Source organism: Neomonachus schauinslandi, chromosome 2, assembly GCF_002201575.2.
Source record: "Neomonachus schauinslandi chromosome 2, ASM220157v2, whole genome shotgun sequence".
NCBI classification, from domain to species: Eukaryota; Metazoa; Chordata; class Mammalia; order Carnivora; family Phocidae; genus Neomonachus; species Neomonachus schauinslandi.
The window spans coordinates 87,597,001-87,602,827 of NC_058404.1; the positions used below are offsets into that span (position 1 = coordinate 87,597,001).

Sequence of the window (5,827 nt, forward strand, 5' to 3'; positions counted from 1 at the left end):
TTAAGAGGTACAAACTTCCAGTTATAAAATAAATAAGTCACAGGGATGAAAAGTACAGCATAGGGCATATATTCGATAATATTGTAATAACATTGTATGGTGACAGATGGTGACTACACTTACCATGGTGAACATTAAGTAATGTATAGAATTCTCAAATCTCAATGTTGTATACATGAAACTAATGTAATACTGTATGTTAATTATACTTCAATAATGATAAAAAACGAATCTTTGGAAGAAAATGACATCATGAATAGTGCCTACATTTTAAAATATCATCATGTGATGTTAATTACATTGAAATTAAATAAAGATCTAAAGATCACATGTATTAATTTTGAAAAAAATTCTTTCCTTAGAGTCCCTAATAAGTTGTACATAAATAGTTGGCAGAAGCAATAGAATACATAGCCATACCACCGAAGTTTTAGTAGAAAGCTTCAGACTAATTAATTTTGTAGTTTCAAGTACATTTTTATCTTATGTCTATTTTTAATATTTAGATGGAAAGAAATTGTTATTTGGATTTGAAAGTCCAAATTGTTTATGTGAATTCTTTGATGTCTTTCTTCATGACTTCATCTCCTCTGCAAATTGAGCAGAATTTATTTTTGTTCTTATTTTCCCAGACTCTCTTATCGTGGCTCTTGACCCAAACTTCCTTTCTTCGAACTCGCTACCAAACATCTCAGCCTAAATCATTTGATATTATATCCCATCTGTTTTCACTTCCTATTTTGAAGGAAATATACTTAATGAGGAAAATTTTAACACTACTGCAACAGGGGCACCTGACTGGCTCAGTAGGTTAAGCTTCCAACTCTTGGTTTCCACTCAGGTCATGATCTCAGGGTCCTGCGAGGGACTCTGAGCTCAGCATGGAGTCTCCTTGAGATTCTTTCCCCTCCTCCCTGTCCCTCCCCCTCTGTTCCATCCCCCCACTTGTGCATTCTCTCTCTCTCAAATAAATAAATAAATAATCTTTAAGAAAAACAAAAACAAAAAACACTGCAACATAGGCAATAGCACCATTGATTATTTGTTCCCATTTTATACTGGAAAGAACATATTTTGAGACTGTGCGGTCCTGGTTCCAATTGTGGCTGTACCTCTCAGTAGTTATTTAGCCTCAAAAAAAGTGTCTATGATGAGCACTGGGTGATATACTCAACTAATGAATCATTGAACATTATAACAAGAAATAATAATGTACTGTACCTTGGCTAATTGAATTTAAATAAAAAAAGTGTCTAAACATCTCTAATATCCAGTTTTAAAATCTTTTTCACAAACCATTAGCCTCCTGAGACCATGAATTAAATCTGGTTTGTTAAATTAGTGCTATAGCTCTTTCCTTCCAGCACATACACAAATGTCGTCATATACCACACTTGTGTCTGGATATTTTATTTGGGAAACAGTAGACTGAGGAACTGGGGAGAATGATATAAAAGAGGAGGTTCACTGTAGAGTTGGTCACTGCTGTGGACCATTGAGGTTCAGTAAATGCCAAGAGATTCTAAAAAGCTACAAACTATGTTTTTCAGAATTGTTTAGTCCATGTTGAACTTTTATCTACTAGCTCCCAAGCCCCACTGGTCAAAGGTCACTCCATAAAATAAAGCAACTTCTCCACATTTCCAGACTGTACCAGATTGTACCTGCATGAGTGTGAGGTATCCAAGGCAGCTGAAATGTAAGTAGTTGTCAGGTTCCACCATCTAGATTAGTGTTAATTTGGGCCCAGCAGATGTTGGGTAAGGCACAAGAATCTATTATTACAGGGAATATCTAGAACTTAGTGCAGATTTAGGCACCTAATAGCCCTAATACATTTTTAATGATGAATGATTAAAAAGTGGGGGTTAATAATACCTACAATATAGTTATTGTGAGGTTAATTGAGAATGTAAGTATCAGCTCTAAAATACCCTAGAAGTATGCTGGTTTGTTGAGTTTGAATACCCAAGGGTGCAGATGAAGTTATTTTTTCTACTTTGTAACTGGATTTTAAAATATTTCAAGCCCTATTCTACTTGATGACCAAAAAACCCCTAATCTACCATTATGCAGTCAGTTTTGGTGCAGGGTGAGTAGACCTGAGGCCATCCTCTCTCCTGCCAGAGTCCATGGAATCTATAGTTCTGAAGATGTAAAGGACACTTGTTCAATTTGGTATTTATATTTGCCACTGCTGTAGTTCACCCTCGTCATATCCTTGAGCCTCTCAATAGCTTCTTTCTCTTAACTAAAGCCTGAAACTTTGTTGGATCTATTGAAAAAAAAAAAAACTTTTCCCTCCCATGACATTCTGGGATACAAAGAATGTGGAAAGATCAGCTCCCATTCCCATCTGCTTTCAGCATCCCAATCAGGTACCCTGCTACACTGCCGAACCTCATTCTACTTCAGCAAAGCTCCCAGAGTCTACTTCTTTTACTTTTTCTCTAACCTCTTGTCATCTCTCCTTAGAGAGAGTATCTTCACCTATTCTGGGTTTGAGAACGGAAGGTTTGTGGGGCAGATGGGAGTCATTGGTTCCACAAGTACAGTTTTTTCTAGGAAAAACTGTGACTTCAATGCTTAGCCTGAGAGAGAAGATCAACATAAGGAAAGGAATTCCAGAAACCCAAAGTATGAAAACTCATCAGTTATTGCTTTAAGATTTTATCCCAGTATACCTGATTATATATTATTTCTTGTATTTTCAACACTGAACAAAAAGTATGACATATATAAAAGTTTGTAAGATTATTTATGAACAACTGAAAGATTTTCTTGTGACATAGAACACCTGTTCACAAGTATTTTGAAGCAGAGGAATTTAATGTAATGTAATTATAACTAGCTTATAGTCTCATTAATTTCTATCATATATACACATGGGCAACTAATTCTCAAAATATGTTTGCTATTATGTAGGTAAGATTATAAATTAGTAGAAGGTTTCCATAACATTTTTGGTAGTTCCAGTAGGCTGCAATTATTCTAATTTACAGATTAGCTCATAATTCAAGACATGTGGGGAAGTTAATATTATCTTCATTATAATAGATCTGTCCAACATAACTCTTAATACCTCTTTTTTTAAGTTATTTTAAATTCTTGAGCTAAAAATGCTAAAAGAATCTTACAACAAAGTTTTAACAGTACTATTTGTGGTGATGGTGCTAGAATAACTTTTATTCCCTTTGCGCTTTTCTGTATTTTCTATTATTTGTCTTTTCCTCTTTTTTTGCATTGAACATTTGTTACTTTTAGTTTTTACTTTGGGCGTTTCACCTCTTTCTCCTTGTATCTGGTTCCTTTCTATCTCTATTTCCCACTTGCCACAACTTTAATAAGTATCTGTGCCATCCACCTGCCTGAAATGCTATTCTGTGCAGCCTGCAGCGCACATTGCCCTCTCATGGTTTATGTTTTTAAAGACAATGTCTATGCTCATAACATTAAATATGCTGATGCGTCCTGGTACTCAGTGGGTTGACAATCCCCTGCCAACATCAATTGGCAGGCACAATGCTCTCCATCCTCTCAAATGGCTCTGCTTGCCTCCCCATGCCGACTGAAACTGTCATTTTCACCAAGCCCCCATTGTTGCAAATTAGCTGTTGCTGGCAAAAGTTCATGGTCTGTTTCCAGGCATTAATTTATGATCTGTGCATTTATTTTCTCCATTCAGACGAGCACAGCACAGAAGCTTTTCTGAGTTTGAATCATTACTTATCTAGGCAACTTGACTGAAAAAACAAATCTGCATTGGTTTTTAGCAACTTCTGTTATCTTGCAGTTATCTTCACAATAAAAGGTAAGTATATCTTGGTTTCTTTTCCTAAGTATACCCATTTTATTCATTGCATTGATTGGGTTTATACACAGAAAAGAGGCACTTTTTCTGTATCTAGATTTATCTCAACAGTCATACTGAATGATTGATGAAAGCATTAATAAGACAAAGAGTGAAGATGAGATCAAGAGGTCAACATTTCTTCTGTGTCACTTATTATCTTGTTAATTGTTTAGAGACCTGAAAAAGAAAACTAAACTATTGTAATGGAAAATAACTAACTGAATCTAATAGCAGTGCTTTTCACTATAGTGGCTGTTATTGTTGTTTTGGGTTTTTTTTTAACTCCTTAGGAAATGCCTTAAAATATTACTACTTGCTGAAGCAGTTAGTTTAAGACAACGTTTATTTATCATACTATGAAAATAATGAGATAAACATATAAGCTTTTCCACCTTATATCCCTAGTTCCTCTCAGAGTCCCTGTGGGCACACAGCAGATGTTCAGTAAACACTGTGTTGATGCAAACTCTGGGAAGATACAACTATTCAACAAAGAAACACAATCAGAATTTATCATTCCAAATTATCAACTCAATAATTTTTATATTAAAAAAAATATTTCACTGAACCTTTGTGGACAGAATAGTTTTTAATGTTAAAAAATGGAATCTCAGTGAATACTGTTACTCTTTGTCTCTCTTTCTCTCTTTTAAACACACAGGTGCATGCACATATTCATGCACACACATACTCTTTGAAATTCTAGATAAATATTTAGATTTTCTTTTTTACGCACTCACTCATTTATTAAACAGGTATGTATTGAACCAGGTAGCATCCTAAGGACTTTGCATATAGACATGAATAAGATGGGCAAGGCCCCTGCCCTCGAGGAGCTTACATTTTGATGGGGAGCTTTAAGATGACCTTGGTGTTGAGGTGGGAAATAAAAACATCACACTGAAAGTCATGGGATGGTTCAAAGCCTTCCACATCATTCATACTGCTTCATCTTAGATCAGTGGAGGTTGCTACTAGATAATGCTTCAGCTGTCACACTTTGTGTGCTAGAATTAGATTACCCCACATATCTCTAAATCATTTAATCTAATGGTATCCAAATAAACTAAGTGTGAGAATGAGATTACTTATACATAGCTGAATGCTGTCTATGCATGTTACACAAAGCAAGAAAATATAGTCTCCATTAATGAAACAGCTTGGCCTTTCCCCTGGCTGGCAGTGCCGAAGCCACGTGATGCCTGGAGTTACTGTAAAAGACATGAACCAGCAGGAGTTCCTCAGAGTTCTGGCAGCCTTCCTCAAAAAGTTCGGGGAGCTGGAAGTCCCTGAATGGGTAGACGCTGTCAGGCTGGCCTACAATGAAATCTAGTTCTACAAAGGAGCGGCTTCCACAGCAGGGCGCCTGTACCTCTGAGGTGGCACTGGGGTCAGCTGCACAACTAAGATTTATGCGGGATGTCAGAGAAACAGGGTCAGGCCTAGCCATTTCAGCAGAGGCTCCAAAAGTGTGGCCCGCATGGTCTTCCAAGCCCTAGAGGCACTGAAAATGGCAGAAGAGGACCGAGATGGGGGTGGGAAACTGACATCTGAGGGCCAGAGATCTGGACAGAATTGCTGGATGGGTGGCGAATGCCAACAAGAAGCATTAGAACAAATGCTGGGTTCATAAATTGCCTCATTCTAAAATAGATAGATGATAGATAGATGATAGATAGATAATAGAGAAAACAAAATAAAATACTTGATAAAGGCAAAAATTATTGTATTTTTCAGGTTAGAAAATACTATCTAAATAATGGAATGATGAACTTACAAGCAGGAAACATCTGTAATCCTATTCACTCTGCCTCATATGTATTCAAACAAATGTTTTAAATAAACACCTGTCCAACATGTGGTTACTTTGCGAGAGCCACGATTTTTCCCCAAAGTTCTTTAGCAAATTTCCTTTAATACAAAGTCTGCCTTGTGGCTTTGCATAATAAGCAAAGCAAACAAAAATATTATTCT

The 5,827-nt window shown here is 36.3% G+C and overlaps 1 pseudogene; it reads left to right on the forward strand.

Moving 5' to 3' along the window:
* Nucleotides 1-5,051: 5,051 nt before the first annotated feature.
* On the forward strand, nucleotides 5,052-5,466 carry LOC110571235 (annotated as a pseudogene).
* Nucleotides 5,467-5,827: the final 361 nt, after the last annotated feature.